At 44.9% G+C, this 24953-nt stretch overlaps 1 protein-coding gene across 1 annotated transcript in view; it reads right to left on the bottom strand.

Annotated features, from left to right (window-relative positions):
* The window catches only part of NCK2 (NCK adaptor protein 2), a 63726-nt gene extending 39568 nt beyond the window's left edge, over positions 1 to 24158 (bottom strand). The window contains exon 1 of the mRNA XM_068265294.1: positions 23896 to 24158. The gene's annotated coding sequence lies outside the window, so the exon portion shown is untranslated. The remainder of the gene's footprint in view (positions 1 to 23895) is intronic.
* Between the last annotated feature and the right edge of the window lie 795 nt (positions 24159 to 24953).

The following is a 24953-nucleotide window of genomic DNA, read 5'->3' as shown; positions in this document are numbered from 1 at the left end:
CGGACACGGAGCTCCGCCCCTAGAGGCGGCACCCCGAGTCCAACCGCTCCCACCTCGTTGTTGCTATGGCTATGGACAACAGAGCGCCAACCCGCACTAGGAAGTGCTGTTAAACATATATTGACCAATATAGAAACTACTAACTAAACAGATATGCGTCTGTGTGCCCAAAATTTAACATGCAGGGAAAGACTGCAGCCAGGAGGTCCAGACAAAGACTAAACATATTAGTAATAAAATAAAATAATATACATAAAAGTAAGGGTAAACAAAAAATTTAAATAAAATAAAAAATAAAATAAATAAAATATAAAAATAAAAATGAAAAATAAAAATAAAACTAAATAAACTTAATAAAATAAAAATAATAAGTTACAATAATAAATCTATAAGCAGCAATGACTTCATTTAGACGGAGCAGGAGACCAACAGTAATCTATAAAAACGGTATCAGATCCAATTCCCTATTTAAGCCTCTGGGCTCCATAGAATCCAATTTTTTTATCCAGTATGCCTCCCTATACAAAAAGTTTTTTAACTCTATCCCCTCCTCTCCTCGGTGGCAATACCTGCTCCAAAATCATATATCTCAGTTGACTGACTGTATTGTGAAGCTTTGACAAAGTGATTTGCCACTGCCTGATCCATATATGTTTAACAGCACTTACTAGTGCGGGTTGGCGTTCTGTTGTCCATAGCCATAGCAACAACGAGGTGGGAGCGGTTGGACTCGGGGTGCCGCCTCTAGGGGCGGAGCTCGGTGTCCGGACACGGATTCCACTGGTCGCATAGTGGTGGAGGAGTGCGCGGCATGTATGCCGCCCACTACCCACGTCACCCGATGCAGTTCCCCGTCAGGTCCGCCTTGGGCAGGCCGGGGTGATACTGCGCGAGTGTCACTATGCGCAGGCGCTGGACGGCTGAAGCGTTACCCGCATGGTGACGTGGGGAGGGAGGGGGTTGGAAGATTTAGCGTCCAATGGACGAGCAGACATATAGTTCCCCATCAGGTCCGCATGTAGTATGGACCTATGTGATTGGGTAGTAGTTTTACTGCACTTGATAGGCTGCTCGCCCTGGCATATGTGTATATAAAGACATGATTGACATGTATGTTTATTCTGAGCCTTGCTTGATAAAGGAGTTGTATCTCCGAAACGTCGCTGATGGCTATCTGATGACATTTATGCAATAAAAGAGCAAAAGATAACGGATGGTGCCGGTTATTCTTTACTATCTTGGATACTTCTGCAGTGCTGGCAGATAGACCGAGGCACATCCCACCAGGAAGCTTAAGAAGAGTGCTGCACCTTCACCATTTATCTGATGCATTAACAGCACAGTGTGCTTGCACCTTCAGCTATAAATCAATATGGAAGACGCTGATCTTAATACCCTCACTTTCTCCTACACACCTGAAGAGACTTCAAAGATCATCTCTCAAGTCTCACATGAAGTAGCTTTTTTGAATGCGTCTGATGACAAAGCCATTCGTAGACAGATACAGAAAGTTGCTAAGCTACATATAACATTTGAACTACATGCCAAAACTAAGGCAGAATATCGCAGAGTTGGACGCATACCGAGGGGCATGCGGGCCCATGTGGCACCAATCATGTTTCCATCTGACAAAACTTTTTGTGATACTTGGTCACATATCTGGAATAGGGCATCATTTGATGCTATGGTATTAACCATTCAGAGAATACAAGAAGAACTACCTAAGCTCACGCAAACGAGAATTGAACTTAAAAATAAACTTAAGCAGGCGATTTCAGCAGAAGCCTATGCCCAGTTTGAAGATGAATTAGTGACCTATCTTGATGCCCATCAAAAGAGTGTGGAAGCCATCAAGCGTGATAAATACCAGCGAGAGGAGTTTGACTATACATCTGGATATGTGTATGCTTGGCAGCGACCTGGAGGTAGACCGAGGTTACCACGTAGACCCAGAGCGGGTAAGGTCCCTGTTACTGGTCAAGAAGAACAGCAATCCCAATCCACAGATTTTTTGACCAGTTCATCACAGGAAGGACTGTCAGACGTCCCAGGAAGCGCAGGGGAGGGCGCAGGAGGAGCAGTGTTCTCCCCAGAGCCTATTACCCGGGCGGAGCGCCCGGCTGGTCTCAGCTTCCCGCCCACCTGTGGTTACAGCGTGCAATCAGATTTTCTTCCTCCACATTCAATGCAGTGAGCAGCGGCTGTGTTATTGGAGCCAGCCGCTGTCACTTACACTATCTCTGCTCTCCTCTCAGCTCCTGCATCTCCGTGATGTAGAGGGGCGGGGAGAGTCTGGTAACTGAAGTTACAGGCACCGCAGGAACTTCAAAGGACTGAAAGGGGCTGTAGCTAGTGAATCCCGATCTGCGTGACTAGTGCAGACCACGGGCTCTCCTCCTCCAGCCAGTCTTCACATCGAAGCAAAGTTCCCAGCATGTGTTCCAGCCTCACCTCCAGCCTTGCAGGTCAGAAGTCATAGCACAGGGAAGTGTGGAGCAGCGCTCGCTCATGCCGAGGAGACAGCATTGCAGGGCAGATGGTTATCTGTTAATCCCTGGTAAGGTGGTGACTGATGGCCATTAGCTGCCTCTGCGTGCTGTGCCTGGTGTAGCGTCACCTCTATGGCATGCCCCCTTTCAGATGCACTTTGCTGGGAGGAGAGGAGACAGACATTTTTACAACTACTATATTGCTGTCCTTCCCCAACTGCTCTGCTCGGAGATGTTACATTGATGTAAACCTGTCTGCAGACCTCCTGCAGTGTGCTGTGCAAGTAAGAGCTGTGAGAGTGCTGCATTCTTACTTGTATTACATTCATATTTAGATGGTAGTGCTGCAATCCTCTCCTCTCTGACCCACACCCCCTCCTTTCTTTTCCACACTGGTATACATATTTTTTTCTTCTACCTTTAGTCTGTCTCTCCCTCTCATACATTTACTTTTGTCTCTCACACACTTTCCTCCTTGTTTTTTCTTTCCCAGTCCTTTGTCTCCCCCCCCCCCCCCCCCCCTCTGTAGTACATGCTGTTTAGCACATAGACAAGCAACAAGCTTGTGTGCATGCGAAATCATCCAGTGTAACTCCCCATCAGTAGTTCCCAGTGTGATTCCTCCTTACCCACTTCCTCATTCGAAAGCACCCAGCATGATCCACCTACACTCGTCCCTACCAAGTAGCACCCAACACAATCCACCCTGCCCCTCCCTACCTAGTAGTGGCACCCAGCATCACCCTCCAACTCCACCCAACGTGACCTTACTTCCCCACCCGGCTACTTTTTCATGCCACCCGGCTGGTTAGAAATTCTGGGGAGAACACTGAGGAGGCACAATAAAAGCCAGACTAAGACCCAGACAGAAAAGCCCATACCAGAGGAGAATGTAGTGGTCAACATTTCATCTGCTCAACTGACACCGACACAAATGGCTGCCCTTAACCATGGATTATCATTCTCTCCGACAAATCGCCCTGATCCTTTGGAGGTCGACATTGAGCTACAGCGTTTTTTCAGGAACATTAAGTTGAAATATTATTTCTCTATACCGAGGGATTTCATGACGACGACAGCCTCACAGAGTGAAGAAGAAGCACTTAGCGTGAAAGATCTGGGACTACGAACGAAATCTAGTTTCCAACCGCCTTCTTGTCAGATTATAGATTTATTTATACAGAAAGTACAGGGAGAAATAGATACCTTGTTGCGGAGGACAGATAGATTAGGAATGAGTATATCTAATAATCTAACTAGGAATGAGAAAGTGGCTCTACAAGAACTGATGGATAACACGCAGCTGACCATCAAGCCAGCGGACAAAGGTGGGGCTGTCGTCGTCATGGATACCATTATGTAAAAAAAATGAGATTAGGAGACAACTTGCTGACCAGGGGACCTATTGCCTGTTGAATGGAGACCCTCTAAGGGATATTCAACAACGTATATACGACATTGTATCCAGAGCATCACAAGATGGACTTATCGACACGAAGTTGGCCAACTATTTAATACAGGCAGATCCAATTACTCCAGTCCTGTACACGTGTCCTAAAATTCATAAAACTTTGGACAATCCTCCCGGCCGCCCCATAGTGGCTGGTGTAGATTCAGTGTTTTCGCCTGTAGCGAAATATCTCGATAAGATTCTGAGACCGTATGTGGCAGGACAGAAATCATATCTTAGAGAAACTCAGATGTTCTTGAATGTTGTTAGGAACATTGGCTTCAATTCATCAAAGGGTGTTCGATAACAAAACCCCAGTCCTTAAAATACCGCATTCGGTATTTTACACTTCACTGTGCTAATTCATCAATATTTTCCCATGTGCGGTAGAGGTTCGTTAAGTTACCGAACTACTAGGCTTCAATTCATCAAAGGCTGTTCCATAACAGCAGAGTGGTGCAGAGCAGCTTGGAATGTCCCTGTGTTGTTACAAGCTGATAACAATAGAAGGCATCCAGACATCCCTTTAGATGTAAAGGTGTTATAGTTACTGTTATTTATACTGCCTCTGCTGCTCTGAATCTGTTGATCAGTCTTTCTTAACATTTTATTTATTTGCCACAACGTAGATGAACTTCCTGGAGACATTACAAATGCCATGCTTGGTGATTTCACCACCAGCATCTTTGCATTATCAAACAGGGCCTGAAAGGGTTACACCACCGAAGGGAATCTGGGGATATATTTTGACCCGTTCTCTCTGCTCACTGCCTGGGGGGGTCTGAAAGCTTGTGTGGAGAAGCCTGTGTGACCTATCAGCGGCACTTGCAGGAGAACAGGGGCTGTTTCTATTGGCTGCCTGCTCCTGCTAATCATGAAAACATTCACACAGAAGGCTTTCGAAGCCTGTAACGACAGGGGAGAGCTTGAGATAAACACCGAATGTGTTAGCGAATGTGGGAACCTTGATGAATTAACATTTGTTGAGCACATGTCGGTAATTTATCTCATTGCTGTGTCATTTCAGCTTCTCATTCGGTAACAGCTTTGATGAATTAACATTTTCTAAAGTGCTTCGTTAAGTCAGCTGTTTTCAGCATTACCGAATGCGGTAATGCTTGATGAATTGAAGCCATTGAGCCTATCCAGGGGGATTGTTTGTTGGTTACAATGGATGTCGAAAGCCTCTACACCTCCATCCCTCATGATGGGGGTGTAGAGGCTGTCAGGTACATGTTGGAGGTGGCCTCCGATTTCAATCAGCAGCAGATAAGGTTCATTTGTGATCTATTGGAATTGGTCCTGAGTAACAATTATTTTCGATTTGAGGATGATTTCTTTATGCAAATTAAGGGTACGGCAATGGGGTCGAACGTGGCCCCCACCTATGCAAACATCTATATGGGTGTGTATGAGGATATGTACATATACACCAATTCTTTGTTTAAACGATATGCCACCCAGTGGCTTAGATATATTGATGATGTTTTTTGCATGTGGGCGGGGCCACGTTCGACCCTGGATGCCTTTGTCACAGAGATTATGTCCTATAATAGGCACATCAGGTTTACTGTCCATGGTTCTGAAAAACAGATATCCTTTTTGGATGTGATGGTTATTAGAGAGGGTGACGGGTTGTCAACTGACCTCTATACAAAACCGACGGATGTCAACTCCCTGCTGCAGTTTGGGAGCTTTCATCCCTTGGCTACTAAGAGAGCTATTCCTTTAAGCCAATTCAAGAGGGTTCATACCATAGTGTCGGATCAGCAGCAGAGAGATGTTAGGATAGGAGAAATGCGCAATAAATTTCTGATGAGGGGTTATCCAGATGAAGTTGTGGAAGGAGCAGTGGCGAGACTCAGTGATGGAGTAGGAGGTAGACAGCGTAGGAGGCTTTCCGATAGGGTGCCTTTTGTATCCAAATTTAACACTGAAAGCTATAATATAGCTAAAATTATTAAGCATCATTGGCACCTATTGTCGGACAGTTTCCCACATATTAATGAATTTAACAACATTCCTATTTTTTCTTATAAAAAAGCACCTTCGTTGCGGGATAAACTGGTATATGCAGATATGATCAAAAGTGGTGTTGGCCGGCGTGGGCTGACCCGCAGGGGCACTTATCCATGTCTTAACTGTGTTCATTGCAGTTCTGTAATTAAGGGGGATACTATTGTACACCCCCATAGGGGTACTAAATTCAGGATTAAGGGTTGTCACTCTTGTGACTCCATGTATGTAGTTTATGCTTTGAAGTGCCCCTGCGGACTAGTCTATGTTGGCCAAACCACACAGAAGATCAAGGTTAGACTCTCTTCCCATAAACATGCCATAAGAGAAAAACTTGTGGATCAGGCAGTGGCAAATCACTTTGTCAAAGCTTCACATACAGTCAGTCAACTGAGATATATGATTTTGGAGCAGGTATTGCCACCGAGGAGAGGAGGGGATAGAGTTAAAAAAAACTTTTGTATAGGGAGGCATACTGGATAAAAAAATTGGATTCTATGGAGCCCAGAGGCTTAAATAGGGAATTGGATCTGATACCGTTTTTATAGATTACTGTTGGTCTCCTGCTCCGTCTAAATGAAGTCAGTGCTGCTTATAGATTTATTATTGTAACTTATTATTTTTATTAAGTTTATTTAGTTTTATTTTTCATTTTTATATTTTATTTATTATTTTATTTTATTTAAATTTTTTGTTTACCCTTACTTTTATGTATATTATTTTATTTTATTACTAATATGTTTAGTCTTTGTCTGGACCTCCTGGCTGCAGTCTTTCCCTGCATGTTAAATTTTGGGCACACAGACGCATATCTGTTTAGTTAGTAGTTTCTATATTGGTCAATATATGTTTAACAGCACTTACTAGTGCGGGTTGGCGCTCTGTTGTCCATAGCAACAACGAGGTGGGAGCGGTTGGACTCGGGGTGCCGCCTCTAGGGGCGGAGCTCCGTGTCCGGACACGGATTCCACTGGTCGCATAGTGGTGGAGGAGTGCACGGCATGTATGCCGCCCACTACCCACGTCACCCGATGCAGTTCCCCGTCAGGTCCGCCTTGGGCGGGCCGGGGTGATACTGCGCGAGTGTCACTATGCGCAGGCGCTGGACGGCTGAAGCGTTACCCGCATGGTGACGTGGGGAGGGAGGGGGTTGGAAGATTTAGCGTCCAATGGACGAGCAGACATATAGTTCCCCATCAGGTCCGCATGTAGTATGGACCTATGTGATTGGGTAGTAGTTTTACTGCACTTGATAGGCTGCTCGCCCTGGCATATGTGTATATAAAGACATGATTGACATGTATGTTTATTCTGAGCCTTGCTTGATAAAGGAGTTGTATCTCCCAAATGTCGCTGATGGCTATCTGATGACATTTATGCAATAAAAGAGCAAAAGATAACGGATGGTGCCGGTCATTCTTTACTATTGAGGATGGGAACATGAAGAAAGATACGCGTGGCCAGGCCTGCTCAGAAAGCCCGCCGACTCACTGTCAGCGAAAACTACACTAGCTGGCAGCGGGGGACAAGAGGCTCCGTGAGTGACTGCGAGGGCACGGGATGGCTGCAGGGGGCTGGTAGAAGCCCCAGGAAAGTAAAACTGTTTTTTTTTTATTCCTGGCTTAAGTGTCACTTTAAGGAAACTAAGTAAAAGCAAGGAGGGCAAAGTGTAGAAAGAAAGCTAAAAATATCAAATAGTATGCAAATTAAAATGATCCTAAGCCAACGGAGCTATAAAAATCCATCAAGTGTAACTAACATTAATAGCTTTTATACAATTCTTTTTACGCCTGAAAGAGTCAGACTGAACTAATATAGGCTATATACCTGTGGTCCGTGCATCAAAAGAATAGCAGATGGCATAGCCAGAATGCAGTGTCTCCATTACCCCCACTTATGCTATGACACTGGATTCACTGGGATTTAAAAGAAGTGTGACATTTGTTACTTACAGTACTTTGTACCGATTAAACCTACTACCAAAATAAAAAGGTTGTCCTAATATATGCATGCAAAAGAAAGCCATAACTGTTTTATACACAAGACATTTGATTTATCATGGGTAGAATCTTAGTTATGCATGTATTAATAGACCATGGTCATGAAGGAGTTGAACAGCAACTCCAGGAAACAAACAAAAATGTATTAGTCAAATGCTAACATTATTCAAGAAACTCAAGCTATACAGTCAAAAGCAGAGTTATCAGGGAAATCACAGGACACAAGGCAGAACTGCTTAAAGTGAACCTTAAGTCACACAAATAAATTGAGTTTTACTCACCTGGGGCTTACCTCAGCCCCCTGCAGCTGATCGGTGCCCACGACGAGTTGCTCTGATGCTCCGGGTCCCGCTGGCGGCCACTTCCGGTTTCGCCGTCAGGACCCGTCAGGCTGGGGAACGCGGCTGATACTACGCGTTCCCCAGCCTGACGGGTCCTGACGGCGAAACCGGAAGTGGCCGCCAGTGGGACCCGGAGCATCAGAGCAACTCGTCGTGGGCACCGATCAGCTGCAGGGGGCTGAGGTAAGCCCCAGGTGAGTAAAACTCAATTTATTTGCGTGACTTAAGGTTCACTTTAACAGCACAGGTTTCATTCACACTAGTATTCATTCCAAATGCCATAATAGCTCCACCAATTGTTAAGTGCCCTTTCACACCAGAGCCCTTTTTCAGCGTTTTAACATTAACCAAGGTAAAAGGAAAGTCCATAGACTTTAATTTTACCTTTCACACCCGGCGATGCGTTTCGATGCGTTACGACGCACCCGGGAGCTGTTTCTCGTCGGGAATCGGCATTTTCTCGTCAGGTTAATTAATACTACCGCCGCTACTCAGCGTCGCACCACAGATTCCCGATGACAGCCGCAGGCTAGTCCACGTGTGCAGGAGAACGGTTCCTGCACACGTTAGATGTGAAAGGAGCCTTATGGTGGCCACACACACACACGATACAACAAAATGATCCGATTTTACGGTTATTCGCTAAAAACGATCGGATCTCCCAGTAAAAAAAAAAAAGAAAAAAAAAATCTAAAGCTTTTTCTTTTTTATTAGACTGAAAAATCCAATCGGATTTCCCGTTTTCTTCGATTTTTATCGATCCGGAATGCCAGATATTTTTCTTCAATCTTACTAAAGACTGTGTGGCGTGTGTTAGATTGCCAATTTATTAATATACGCACCCTAGCAATTTTGTCAGAGTATCCAATCATTTTTATCATAATTGGGGAAAAAAAATGAACGTGTGTGGTACATTGGTCACATTTTTGAAATGTCACAATCAGTCAGAAAAATTTATTGCAATTCTTAAATTGAACAAATGTTTAAAAAAATTGTATGGTGTGTGTGACCACCTTTAGTGTTTTTATACAATCTTCCTAGAGTTTGCTGCTGCTTGTCAAAGGCTACAGGAGTGTCAGTGTTATGCTTTTTATTCATAACACCTGTCAAATGTTTACAAATGTTTTCTAAGCATTTGGCAGGCACTCCCACTCCCTCATGTTGGGCAGAAGAACGTACTATTTGGCAACACACCACAGAAATGTAGGGATGGAACAACACTGTAGCGTGTTTGCAAAACTGCAAAGCAACATGGGAGGAACAAGTTCTGCTGCTGCATTTCTCTGCCCCTTTGTTACTATTGGATTTGCTGTCAAACACAAATATTTCACAATATTCTGTAGAAGTGGAACTCCATTAAAACATTTTTCTTTATTTTGAAAGGAAATAGGTGAAGTATAGAATTCCCTATAGGGAATATCTGCCAAGATTAACTAATTCTTTCCCCTTTTACTAGAACACACACAAAAAGGATTGACGCTAGTGTAGTTGAGGGGACCCATTAGAAAACCCCATAGACCAACTGCCGCTCCCTGCTTGTGGCAATTTGGTTGCGACCACTAATTTGTAAGAAATAAAGGACAAACCAGGAATCCCTGTCCATTATTGCACACAAGAACCCTTGGCCACTGGGCTTTGGCACTAAATCTATTAGGTTGGTGGCATGGACAGTGTTTGCTGCTGGGTCCTCTGTTTCTTATAAATTGTTGGTCACAACCAAATTGCCTCGAACAGGGAAAAGTCATGAGTTCCATCAACTAGACTAGCACCAAACGTTAAGAGACTAATCTATAGTCTATAAAAAAAAATCTAACTGTAGTGCTTTGGTTATTTGATACAAGTCATGAGTAAAGTCACACACTTTAGCACAGGGGTGCCCAATAGGTAAATTCGCGATCTACCAGTAGATCACAACTACCTACTCAGTAGATCGCGGCCACATCTGTCAAAATTTGCTACCGTGCGGTGGTGGCTGTCAGACTTTGCTGCTGCGCGGCTGTAAGATTTTGCTGCCATAGCTGCATCAGGAAGGAGAGGAGAGAGGCTGAAGGGAAAAGGTGTGGCTGAAGGTCTCCTCCCCTCCAGGCCACGAGACGTGCACACTATCTCCTCCCCTCCAGGCAGCAATGTGGTCCTTCCCCAGTGTAGTGAGTGAGTGCTGATTACCTAGGCCAGATTATATTTAGCAAACAGAGCTTAATGCTGCAGGTAGGAACAAAACTGTTTGTGCATGGCTGTCACAGGCTGCTGGCTGGGCAGACTTTGGGCTAGATTCTAGCCAAGATCATGAATTATTTTGTGTTGCAATTATTAGATTGATGTCTGTACAGGCCTACAGCCTCTTCAGCGGTCTGAGTGCTGAGATGAAACGTGAAAATCACTAAACAGCCTCCTGTGAGCAATAGCTTCACCTCCATCTTTTACAAGTTTTTTTGTTGTTGTTTTGTTTTTTAAGGTGGGGAGGGGGGTATGGTAGATCACTTTGTCCCTGTAATTTTTAAAGAGACTATTAAAGAGACTATAAGTTCCTATACCTGCCCTAATGTGCTCTGGCTTACTGCAGCCTTTCCTAGTTGCACAGTGGCTGTGTTATCTAATCCTCTGTCGGGCTCAGGCACTCAGGCTGGAATGTGCTGGTCTGCTTGTGATAGGATAGAAGCTATACACACACCCTCTCCAGGCCCCCTCCAAGCTCTGTATGACTCACACACTGAGCTACTCTCAGCCTATCACATGCTGTTAGCAGCCATGTCTTTTGTTTGTAAACCCTGCCTAAAACTGGCAATTACAAGCCAGTATTGCAGCAGGGAGTGGCAGAAACAGCACAGAGGAGGCCAGGAGAACATAATGAATGGAATGGTATGCTTTTTATTGTAAGAATTTTAGAGTACAGATTCTCTTTAAAGTAGATTGTGAACCAAAAAAGTGTGGGCACCCCTGCTTTAGCACATGTAACAGTCAATACATGTGGTTGAATCCTTATCCTGCCTTACAGGGAGATAACATAACAGCTGTGCTTTGAATATGTACTTATTTCTGTTAAAAGCATAACAAAAAAAATGCTGCAAATGTCTGCAAAGCTGTCACTGTCAGCTGTCAATTTCCACATGCCAAAGAGTTGTAAAAATAAATAAATAAATAAATAAAAAAATAAGCCAGTATAAATCCTGACAAATAAGCAGTTTAACCACTTTACCCCCGCGCGTACGTATTTCTCCGCCCCTTTTTCCATCCTTTAAAAACCAGGGACGGAGAAACACGTACTTTCCGCGTTCCCGCCGCTGTCCGCGCTCCCGCTCGTAAACACGCCGCCCGCCGCTAGTAAAACCGCCGCCGCCCGCTCGCCCGGAGATCAATGAACGGGAAAATCCATTCCCGTTCGTTGATCTAAGCCCCACAATGACCCGCTGCTCTCCTATGGGCAGCGCGATCATTGTGAGAAGAAACTCACGTGTCCAGCCTCCTTATTCTTCCTCCAAGCTTCCGGAAGGAGGCTTGGAGGTCGCAATAAAGCAAAAAGTTACTGTGGCCATCTTGTGGCCAAATAGTAAACTACACCCTACACATTTTTCACATAGAAATAAATGACTTTTACACAAAAAATTAACTCATTACCTCCCACACTCCCCATTTTTTTTTTTTTTGTAATTAAAAAAAAATTCAAAAATTTACAATTAAAAAAAATACATAATTAGTTACCTTAGGGACTGAACTTTTTAAATATTTAAGTCAAGAGGGTATAACACTGTTACTTTATAAACTATGGGCTTGTAATTAGGGATGGACGCAAAACTGAAAAAAATGCACCTTTATTTCCAAATGAAATATTGGCGCCAAACATTGTGATAGGGACATAATTTAAACGGTTTTATAACCGGGACAAAAGGGCACATAAATTTCATGGGTTTTAATTACAGTAGCATGCATTATTTAAAAACTATAATGGCCGAAAACTGAAAAATAATTTTTTTTTCCCCCACATTTTTCCTATTTTCCCATTAAAACACATTTAGAAAAAAATAATTCTTGGCATAATGTCCCACCTAAAGAAAGCCTAATTGGTGGCGGAAAAAACAAGATATAGTTCATTTCATTGCGATAAGTAATGATAAAGTTATAGACGAATGAATGGAAGGAGCGCTGAAAGGTGAAAATTGCTCTGGTGGTCAGGGGGTAAAACCCCTCAGTGGTGAAGTGGTTAATCTCAACTAGATAAACACCTGAATTCTTCCACTGTGCCCTGTCATTGCTGTCACACTGTGGCCATCCTGGACAAATGTGAAACTACTACGCAAATATTAATTTGACACAGACTGACCTTTAACCAATACCTGATCAGATGACATACATGACTAACATTTATTTTTCATAAAGCTATCCAATGTGTGAATGTGTAAAATGAGCCTATACCAAGAGAATATGAAAGCAACTATTGCCGATCACGCTCTAAGTCCTGAAACCCACTAGCAGCGCTTTTCTAAGCGTTTGCGATGTGTAAAACTCTTGCTAATGTAATTCTATGGGTAATTTTTTTTTAAATCACATCCATAACATTACATTACAGGTAGTCTCCGGCGAGGCTAGACAAACGGTGCTGGACTCCGGGTCGAAAGTCCAGCACTGCTGCTTGGAGGCGGAGGGAAAGCCCAGAGGGGGACGGGGACAGGGATGGGGGGGGGGGGGGGAAGGCACTGAGGGGGGACAAAGAGGCACATAGGAGGTAAAGGGGACAGAAATGGCAAAGCGTTCTAACTTAAAGAGAATCTGTACTCTAAAATTCTTACAAAAACAAACAAACAAAAAAAAACCCTTCCATTCTATTCATTATGTTCTCCTGGGCCCCTCTGTGCTGTCTCTGCCTCTCCCTGCTGCAATCCTGGCTTGTAATTGCCATTTTTATCCAATGTCTACAAACAAAAGGCATAGTAAGTGATATGCTGAGAGGAGCTCAGTGTGTGAGTCATACAGAGTGTGCAGGGGGCCTGGAGAGGGTGTGTATAGCTTCTAGCCAATCACAAGCAGCACAGCACATTCCAGCCTGACTGCCTCAGCCCAACAGAGCCCACAGAGGAGAGAGGATTAGATCATATAACAGAGATAATACAGCCACTGTGCAACCAGGAAAGGCTGCAGTAAGACAGAGCACATTAGAAAAGGTATAGGAACTTATAGGATAGAAAAAATAAGGATGACAATTTTGTTACAGAGTCTCTTTGAGAATAGATCCAGGTTAAGAACGTACCTACAGTCTATCTCATTCGTTAATCAGGGACTACCTGTACATTAGCTTTTCAAATCACAAGAGCTTAGAAAAGTGCTGCTAGTGGGTTCTAGACCTTAAGGTGGCCATACATCAGGCGACTTGGTGGCTGATCGACCATCCAATTAAATTATTATAATCGGATAAAAATAAGTGCCACCAAGAGCATGCCCGATTGACAATGCAAACAATTTCGGGACGGAATTGGTTGCATGTATCGATCACAAATGCTGCAAGATGTGTGTGCAGCAGTAACGGTGTGCGATATCGGGACGAGCGACAAACCTGAAGGTATTGTTCCCCAGAGTAAAATTTGCCCTGTGCGTGAATACTACCTGCTGGTGTCCACTGCTGGCTCCATCTCAGTAACCTGACTCACATACACGCACCCCACGTGGTTGCTGGCCGAGAGACTTGTCTCTTGGTCGATTCTGCCCATGTCAGTTAAAGAGAATCTGTACTCTAAAATTCTTACAGTAAAAAGCATACCATTCTATTCATTATGTTCTCTTGGCCCCTCTGTGCTGTTTCTGCCACTCCCTGCTGCAATCCTGGCTTGTAATTGCCAGTTTTAGGCAGTGTTTACAAACAAAAGACATGGCTGCTAACCGACTTGTGATAGGATCAGATAAGCTCAGTCTGTGACTCATACAGAGCCTGCAGTGGGCCTGGAGAGGGTGTGCATAACTTTTATCCTATCACAGCAGAGCAGCATATTCTTGCCTGAGCCGACAAACCTGACAAAGGAAAGAAGAAGATTAGATTACAGAAATATTACAGTGACTTTGCAACTAGGAAAGGCTGCAGTAAGACAGACCACATTAGAACAGGTATAGGAACTTATAGGGTAGAAGAAATAAGGCTGAAAATTGTTACAGAGTCTCTTTAAGTCCATATATATTTGGCCAGTGCATGTGCAGAAGATCACGATCTGGGCCAGCAAGCTTCTGAAAACGACAGTGGGACCCTGCAGAGAACGGAACATCAACATTGGATCTCATACACTTCTAGGGACTGGAAAAAGCCCCAGGTAGTTAAAGGACAACTGAAGTGAAAAGTATATGGAGGCTGCCATATTAATTTCCTTTTAAACATTATTAGTTGCCTTGCAGCCCTGCTGATGTATTTGGCTGCAGTAGTGTCTGAATAAAACCAGAAAACAAGCACGTGGCTAATCTAGTCAGATCTGACATTGTCAAAAACACCTGATATGCATATGCTTGTTCAGGGTCTAGGGCTAAAAGTATTAGTGGCGGAGGATCAGCAGGATAGCCAGGTATCTGGCATCGTTCAAAAGAAAATAAATATGGCAGCCTCCATATCCATTTTGTTACAGTTGTCCTTTAAAGTGTTTTTTTTTGTTTTGTTTTTTACACCTCAGAATTCCAACGGGTGTAACAAAATTTTGCATAATTTATTTAGGTATAAAAGCAATATTATTGTATACACTACCATTTCAGGTGTTTCACAGGAATTGAAAAAATATATAACTGAGCTCCTGATCTTACCACTCCACACTGCTGCATCCCTCCCAGATTTCCACTTCACAATCGACAACACAACCATTTGCCCTACCTTCCAGACCCGATGTCTGGGTGTCACCCTGGACTCTGCCCTCTCCATCCCCCACATCCAAAACGTCACCAGATCCAGCAATTTCCACCTCCATAATATCTCCAAGATCTGCCCCTTCTTGACCCCGGACACGACCAAGCTGCTCATCCATGCCCTCATCATCTCCCACCTTGATTACTGCAACTCCCTTCTGTCTGGCCTCCCCTTGAAAACGCGCTGCCCCCCCTTTCAATCAGTTATGAATGCGGCTCTAAGACTCATCCATTCTTCTCATAGCTCCGCTTCCACATCTCCCCTCTGTTAATCCCTGCACTGGCTCCCTATCCAATTCAGGATGAGTTTGAGGGCTTGTTTCCACTGTTGCGACGCGATTTCGCCGGCATTCCGACGCTTGTAAAAACGCATGCGGATGCGTTTCCGCATGCGTTTTTACCCGCGATTTCGCGTGCGATTTTGCATGGCAGGGTGCCATGCGAAATTAACCATGACACTGCCAGGGCAAAATAAAATTGAAAAAGGTGCGAAATCGCGGGTAAAAACGCATGTAACAAACGCATGCGTTTTTACTATTAAATACATTAGCGGCGATTCGCATGCATTCCACTCGCAGGCGAATTCGTTGGCTCTTTTGTGCGTTTTTTTACCGCTAAAAAAAAACGCACCTCAACAACGCTACAGTGAAAACAGGCCCATCCACTTGCATTACATGTGCGAATCTGCATGCGTTGGACGCATGCAGATTCGCGATAGTGGAAACGAGCCCTCAAGATTCTATGCCTGGGCTATAAATCTGTGCACAAAACCTGCCCTACCTACATCTCATAGCTTGTTCACAGGTATACACCAGTTCGTCCCCTCCAGTCCTCCAGCAACCTTCGCCCCACACATTTCCTACTTCCATGCATGCCTGCAGGATTTCTCAAGAGCCGCCCCCACCCTGTGGAACTCCCTTCCACCTCCCATCAGATTTGCTCCCTCCAACACATTCAAGCAAGCCCTCAAAACCCACCTCTTTAAGATGGTCTACCCACCCCCTACCACACAGTAACTTTTTACTTAATATTTATTCCACAGCCCTACTGTAATGCTGGGTCTAACGTACACACAGAAAATACAATAAATCAAGGTCGAAGCTCGGGTCATACATGAAAAGTCAGAAATGCGCGGTACAGAAGGACTAATGTAGAGCTAGGTCAAAAAACGGGCTAGGATCGTTACACAGGTAATCAGATGACTACAGTACAAGGGATAGAGAAAGGACTGCTATTCTATATGTGGGCTGCCAATTTTTAAAGATGCAGTGGTCCGCATCTATAAGTAATACATTTTGTGTGTGGGGGGGGGGGGGGGGGGGGGGAGGGGAGGTAAAAAAGCCTCAGGTGGCCGCATTCGGCCCGCGGGCCTTAGTATGAGGACCACTGGTCTACAGCATGTGCAGCTCCAGTTCCAGTAAACTGAGGTCAGGTGACTTGAATCAGCCATTGAAGACCTTTCCATTTTTTTTCCAAATACTTTCTGGCAGTCAGTCTTTTGCAGATAACCTACAATCAAGATGCTGTCTCAGCCAAGAACCTACCAGGTGTACATCTGCCCCATAATGTCATTTAGCTATCTGCTATGGCAGATCACTAAACAATGCAGCATGGTTGTCTTTTGCAGTCACCCAGGCCTGTTGGAATTGCTGTTGATCAGTTTCTTCCAGCCTTTTGTACATCCAACAAACAGTTAATTTGGCCACTTCCAATGTTTCTGCTATCTCTAATGGTTTGTACTTGTTTTTTCAACCTAATGATGGCCTGCTTAAGAGCTCTTTTGGACCATTTATTGAGAGTTCACTGCAGAGAGCTTCCAAATGCAAATTCCACACTTGAAAATTAACTGCAAACCTATTACTTGCTTCATTATTAACCACTTCACAACGGAGGGGTTTTACCCCTGAAGCCCCAGCGCGATTTGTACATTGCAGCGCTGCTTCCATTGATTTTTTACTGTGATATGATTGGTTATTGGGGACTGGGGTCCCCATAACCAATCATTGCACTGCAGAGCGGGGGTGTGTGCGCGCACGCGCGGGTCGCGGGGGCGCGCGATCGCGCGCTGCACGTTTGTTTACATTTCTTTGTTATCAATGGAGACTGCTTCTGTTTGAAGCAGTCTCCATTGTGTCCGCAATCGGCGCGTCTAATTGGATTTAGGAACGCTTGTTCCTAACATCCAATTAGTCACCTGCTGTGCTGGCTGGCTGGAGTGTGTGCGCGAGGTCCCCGCCCACTCCCAGCCAGTAAACAAACAAGTGCGCCTTTCTCCGTCCCTGGGGGTGAAGCGGTGCGCAGAGGGACGGAGAAATTTAGCACTGGGGGGGTAAAGTGGTTAATTAAAGGCAAGTGGGGGACTACAAATAAACAGCACTGTCATTACTAAAACCACCTAACTGGGTGTGAAAACCCTTAACCTCCCAAGCTACACTCGAGCTAGCCGCCGGGAGCTCAATGCAGAGCAATGGAGTGCAGAAGGCATTTTTATTCACCTCCCGGGGGATCCAGATGCAGGCAGCCATTCTACTTCCTCTCTGCGGAGGCTCTGAATCACTCTGGTGAGATCGCCATCAGTGATCTCACTACAGAGTTACAGCGCCACCCGGAGGACTGAGGGAAAATTGCAGCGCTGGAGCCCATGGGGGTGAGTGAGTGCTGGGGGGCTGCTGGCTTTCTGGCAACATGATTTTTTCCTGGTTTTAGAGTCTGAAACGCTCAGAAAATACCCTGAATTCTGGAAATAATTATGCCACCAGGAAAGTTAAAGATAAACATCATCTAGGAACAGACACAAGCAGTCTCTCAAGCACACCTGAACCGCTGGAAAAAGTAGATATTTTACTTACCTGGGGCTTCTTCCAACATCCAGTACTCTGAGACCACTCTGTGTCCTCCATTGTGCTTCTGTAAACCTTAATTTAAGCTTCTGACCAGGCTTTGTCATGCGCTATAGCAAATGCATTGTCCCGGCCGCACACCTCCTCGATCGCAATCCCGTGGCCGGTAGCATTCTGTACATACACAGTTCATAAAGACTTGTAACCACGAACAAGAAAACCGCTCCCAGCCCAGGGAGCTGAAACAGCATATGTATCATAGCGCACAACCCAGCCAGGTCAGAGACTATAAGGGATACCAGATGTAAAAAAAACACCCAAAAAAAAACAAACAAAAAAAACGAATATGCGGTGGGTAGGGGAGTAAGAGCTAAAACCTACTCCTCCTTCCTTTCCGCTCAGTCAGCCGCCGTTCTCTTGTAATCCTACAGGTCTTCTCCAAAAGTTACCACAAATCAGACGACCCTCTTGACTTGTATTCCGGACATACTGTGCTGCGCATGCACAGTATGTCCGGAATACAAGTCAGGAGAGTTGTAGCAATAAGTCCGCAACTCAGGTCAGGGAAGACAACACATGCGACAGTCTTTAACTTTCACTATTGTGCCTTGCTATTCAAACAAGTCAGGAGAGTCGTTCCATGTGGGATTTAATGTATGCAAGTGATTTCAATAGGAAACTAATCCCTTGTGAGGAAAAGTAGTGCAGGTTGTATTATTATTTATTTTTATTTTTTTGAATGCTGTGCAAATTTGCCTCCTAAAAAACACATGTACTCCATAGGCCGTTCCGCTCAGTCAGCCGCAGTCAGACGACTCTCCTGACTTGTATTCCAGACATACTGCACTGTGCATGCACAATATGTCCTTTTTGCTTTCCCATAGCAGCTCATAACGACGTAGCAGGCTCCTACCTCATTATGGGCGGCCACGGGGAAGCAGAAAGGACACACTGCACATGCATGGTGCAGTATGTCTGGAATACAAGTCAGGAGAGTCGTTCCATGTGGAATTTAATGCATGCAAGTGATTTCAATAGGAAATGCATCCCTTGTGTGGAAAAGTAGTGCAGGTTGTTTTTTTGAACGCTGTGCAAAATCGCAGATGCCTCCTGAAAACACAGGGGCCCCATAGGAAATCATCATATGCATTTTCTCCCTGCAGCAAAATGCTACTGATTTTCACAAGTGTGACCCCTGCCTAAGGGTGAAAGGTTATACCTAAAACATCCCTGAAATAGTACACAGCACAACTGTCACAATGTAAAAAACATTTGTAAACCGCTTTTCCCTTGTAGGACTCAAAGCGCAGAGATATGTCTTAAATCAATACATAGTTGGAGGATGGACTTTGTTACAGGGGAAATAGGTGTTTATAAATGCCAGACTAAACAGGTGACTGAAAAATGTGATGGTTAAAGTGTACTAGAGATGGGCTCTACTGGTGTATTTATACTTAACAGGGGGCTTCCTCCAGCAGTGTGCTCCCTGGTCGTCCTCTGCGGCGGCTCCGTTCTCTTATCCTTCCTGGTGATCTGGCTAGTCACGCACTTCTGTGCATGCCTGGCTGCACTCCCGACTCGCTCCCGGCTCAGAAGAGCACGGACGGCTGGATTACCTGGAAGAATTATAAGTGAATGGAGCCTCCAGAGAGGATGAGGAGGAAGCCCATGTACCATATGGGGCTGGATGAAGCGCCAGGTAAGCATAAATACACCAATATAACCCATCTCAAGTTCCCTTTAAGGGCTCTGCCTCTGACACAGGGGACCTGGGTTGAAATCTCAGCTGCAGTTCAGTAAGCCAGCACCTATTCAGTAAGGCATCGACTCCCTAAGGCTTCTTGCACACCAAGACGTTGCATTAGGTGCCATAACGTGCACCTAACACAACGTATGGTGCTGCAAGTGAGGACGGTAGAGTGAGCCGCGTTAGGCGGCTCGATTCCTATAATGTCTCCCAGAGTGGCGCTGATTGGCCAGCGGGACCATGTGATGCGGAGCGAGACACTCCGCATCACGTGGTCCCGCCGGCCAATCAGCGCCCGCCAGTGCAGTGAATATTAAGTAGCCATGTGCGCGGCTACTGTAGCTGGCTCTCCCCGCCTCCTCTCCGCCCCCCACTGCGCATGTGCAAACAGTCTAACGCGGCTATAGCCGCTCCAACGCCGTAGCATGCTGCACTTTGCGCAGAACGTGCAGCGTTACATGTAACGCAACGTGGGCTGTGTGAACAGCCCACTTGTGTTACATTGCTGTGCGTTGGGGGAGCGTTACAGGCGCACTAACGTGCGCCTGTAACGTCTTGGTGTGTAAGCAGACTAACACTACTACCTACTCAGCATGCCTTAGCAGCTGCAGCTCAAGCGCTTTGAGTCCGCCAGAAGAAAAGCGCAATTTAAATGTCTTTTCATTTTGGACTTACTCGTAAATGTCACAGAATAGAAGCGTCCCTTCTAAGTTTCCCACACAGATCATTTGCATTGAGACCAAATGCCTTTTTATTACTGCTGAGCACAATGCTTGAAACCACCTTTAATGCCCATTCACGTCATCTGGTTTATTCACTGTGATTTGTTCCTTGAAAAAATAAATAAAATCATACTTGCTATGAAAGAAATATTAAAAACTATTTTTGAAAACTAAATTATTTAGCAAAAATGTGATTGCCGCATATGTAATTTCAATGGCCTCACTTTCTAGTTTTGATTGTTTCCAAATCTTCATTTCCAGAGGCTTTCCCGATCCTCCCGAACCCTCCACTGTTGGCCAGGACCCTCCTGTTCTTCAGAGCTGCACTCCTCTCCCTACCATACTGCGCATGTGCGAGTATGGGCCGTGCCTGCACAGCAACATGCAGCCTCTCATGCACGCGGAGCGCGGCCACGAGCAACATATTCAACAATATTGATGGATATGTTTAGTGGGACCCAGCGCTGGAACGGAGTGATGGAAAATTGGGAAAGCACCTGAACCATCCAGAAGCGTCCCTCTATTAAGGTATCCATTTATTTTCCATGAAGAATTTGCAGCACGATTTTTCACATACAAATGCATGAGGGGAAAAAAAAAAAAAACAAATGCAAAAACTTGTATGAGAAAAATGACATGCTTTTAAACCCTCAAATGCAAGAGTGAACTCTCGCAAACTCAAATAAAAACAGACAAAAAAAGGTCTGGTTCACTTTTCTAAGTGCCAGCGATTTGAAAAAGGCTCGCTAACGTACTGCAATGTGTGTGTTCTCACTTGTATGTGATAAAAAAAAAAAAAAAAAAAAAATCACACAGCATTACCAGCCCTTACAGCATTATAACATTGCAGCAAGTATGGGTACACGCTACAGCAGGGGGTGTCAAAAAGTGGGCTGAAACTGAACACTGGGACCAAGTCGCAGGCCAACCTCAATATCCACTGGCCACCTCCATCCCTTATAAAGTTCCCTGGCGTATAATAACTCTCCCCCTCCCAATACAGTTCCCTGGCATCTAGTGGTCCTCTACCCTCCCATAGACAGTTCCCTGGTGTCGAATGCCTCCTCTACATAGTTCCCAGGCGTCCAGTGGCACTCCCTCCCCTAGTGTGTAGTAGTCCTGCCTCCCCTATACACTTCCCTGGTGTCTAGTGCTTTCCCCATCCCTCCACCATGTGGCTTCCCTAGTGATCCAGGGCTTCACCTCCAATATAGCATCCCTGGTGGTCTAGAGTGGGCCAAACAAAATGCAATGTGGGGAAACAAATAGGGGGCCATATCAGATACCGGTAGCTCCAGGCCAGAGGTTGACATATAGTAAGGCTCATTTCACACCAAGTCAGTTATGTTGCCTTGAAACAGACAATATCGCAAAGCAATGAAATGATATCCCTATGGGGCTTTCAGATCAAGTGCAGCTATATGCAGCTTCCACCAAGGTGAAATTTGATTGATCAATTTTCGAGTTGCATACTATGCATAATCCTGCATTAACTTGGAATGATTTCCATCCTATTGACCATCTCTAACGACTATTACCCATCTGCTTAACCAAATAATCAGCTGTTAGGAAATTAAAATGAATGTCCAAATCTGATCAAACCAGTCCAAAGATCCAGCTCTACCCACAACTATTTTGGGGCGCTAAATGTTCAGCTCATATCTACTTATCTCTAGTCATGAAGTTACTTGCAACCACTGGGAAGAATTCATCTCACTTCCTGGATTCAGGGAGGACATTTTTTATAGTGAGAGTCAGCAATGACTTTACTGGTGTTATGTCAAAATTGGTTACTGAACGTTTTTTCCCTGCAATCCTGTCACTGGAGCAGAAAGCTATGGAACATCTCTGCAACTCCAACAGCAAGCAAAACCTGAGGTTCGAATATTTTCCTAATCGTTCAGAAATTATAGTTTGGGCTGGAGCTCCACTGTAACAAGTAACAGTCAAACAAATACAACTAATAAGGTTGCAAAGTTATAGTGTCTGCTCTAGTGCAAAGACCAGATTGTAATGACAGCAGGGACAAAGGCCAGATTGAGTTGCTAATCATTTAGAATACCATTTCGTTTGGCCACCGTTGCCAGTCAGAGCCGATTGACCTTCTATATACACACACGGTGACAGCATTTATGTGCAAAGTTTTAAAGCTGCATTTGTTAATCTAATCTTTTATTAATAGGTTGCCAAGGCAATCAAGCTGGCAGTTAATCATTAGCACTGTGCAAAGTGATGTTTTAGGCCCTGCAAGTTTTTTGTTCCAAAAATCCTATTACAAAAAAACAAAACAAAAAAAAAAAAATACACAATTTGAAGGATAGTTTCTTCTGCTCCACACTAGGAGCCTGTGCAGTACATGTGACTTGGCACCACCACTGCCCATGGTGGAGTACAGAGAGATGAAGCCTCATTTAATACAAATGAATTGGGCCACCAGTCTCTACTGCTCAAAAATGCTTACACACACACAAACTAATATATAGAAAAAAACAGTGTGAATGGGTGCTTGGCATCGGCAAACCCTGGCACAAGTATGACGTTTGCAAAGAGCTAATCAGATTTGGGAAATAATGACTGACGCTTGTCAGCGTCATTATTCAGCTGTCAGGTAATCAATTACTGAATCTGATTAGCACTTTGAGGAGACTGGAGACCCAGTTCAGCCCACAGGAATTCTGCTTCTTGTGAAGCAAGAAATCTACTCAAAGTTGATTATTCATCTCCAATCTCTACTGTCATTTTATTCAGCTCATTGTGCAACCTGGTAAATCCAAGCCAACTGACCAAATCCCAGTTCTGATATTTACATAAAGACTCAGAAATTAGACGCACTCAACACGAGTTAACATATGTGTAATGTCCCTTTAACACAACAGAAGAACTTCAAGTATGCTGCATGACAACAAAGGAATTGTCTGTATAACGTGCGAGGAGCAGAAGCAGCCATACATAGAAGAGGAGCAAGCCATCCATCCATATATTACAGAGCATCACACCTGCGCACCCGGCTGCCAGGACCACCACTGCTGCTGCTCTTAGGGGGAGACAGCAAAAAGCAGAGAACTTCAGAGAAGACTATAAAGTTTGAGGGCAGGCAGGCGGCAGCACGAGCAGCGGGCATACACATATGATGAGTGACACATAAGTGCATGTCACACAGTCACACGAGGACAGTACCGGGGAGCGGGACACAGAGCCCAGCCTGGGGAGGAGAGGACAGGGGGATGGAGGGCAGCCAGCCCGGGAACAGGGAGGAGGGGGAGGACACATAATAACAAAGGCTGCTAGTGGAACACAAATGCGGGGGCACCATGCTCTGGCCGGAGCGCGCAGAGGGACACCGGCTGCGACCACTAGTGCAGGCTAGGCCTGGGAATCCAGCACGAAACATCTGGAATGTTACCAGCCACATTAGCCACTCACCTCCCGGCTCCACTGTGCCTTATCCAGGCGGGGAGCCTAACGCCCCGCTGCCCTGCCTCTGTCTCCCGGGCCCAGCTTCTTCTCTCAGGCAGTTCCCAGCCACTTTTTTCCCCTATCCGCCTTGCTCTCTCTACCTTCTTCACCAAGCTCTCTCCGGCCCGACCGACACAGCGCGTACACCGGCTGTCACCTCCCGCCGGCTCGTGCACATGCCAAGCGCGCTCCCGGGCTCTCCTCCGAAGCCGTCACCTGACAAGCGGTACTCCCTCAGGATTCCTCGTCACGTGACTCGCTGCTGCCAGCGTTCTGTTCTGCTGCGCTTACTGTATATAACGGTAGCACTCTACTGTTGTAGGATTGCAGAAAGCCGATCTTTTTAGCCCAGCAGGAATTGTAATTGTACACTAGCAGGCAGCAGCATCAGTTATTACACAGCTTTTATGTTGTAATTTGCCATACATGCGTGGCATACATTATTGCAACTTTATAATATTTTGCAACTGGTTGCAATTATTTATACTTCAATGGTTAGGTTGCACTTTCTGATATCTATGTATTTGAATCAGAAAATGCAAACCAACCTAACCATACTCTCACACAGAACCCTCCTCTACTGGGCGACTAATACCCCCTTGGAGGGAAGTACTCACCCCCCACCCCCCTTGGTGGGCAACTAATAATCCCCCCCCCCCCCTAAACATCGGCAGTTGCAAATAATGACAGCCTGGAAATGTGAAACAAGGCGCACATGCGTATCACAGTCCATTGCAAAATATTACAGGTTGCAATATTTTTCATTACATAGGTAATAGGTATACAGGATTTCTCAGGTTCCTTCCCGTCCGCTGAAATTCCCTTCCAAATCACACCCACCACCACTCTCCAAACCAAATCAACTTGAACATTTTATTTCTGCTCACACGGGTATTCTTCACTAAAAATTGTACTGTTAAGGTGGCCATTTTTATGATTCTAGGGGTGATTGATTCTCCAAATCGATTGTAATATCATTCAAATCAGTCTATTTTTCAAATCGATTCCATTAATCTGATAGAATT

This window comes from Hyperolius riggenbachi, chromosome 2 (genome assembly GCF_040937935.1).
Source record: "Hyperolius riggenbachi isolate aHypRig1 chromosome 2, aHypRig1.pri, whole genome shotgun sequence".
Lineage (NCBI taxonomy): Eukaryota > Metazoa > Chordata > Amphibia > Anura > Hyperoliidae > Hyperolius > Hyperolius riggenbachi.
This window is presented reverse-complemented; position numbering and strand designations above follow the sequence as displayed.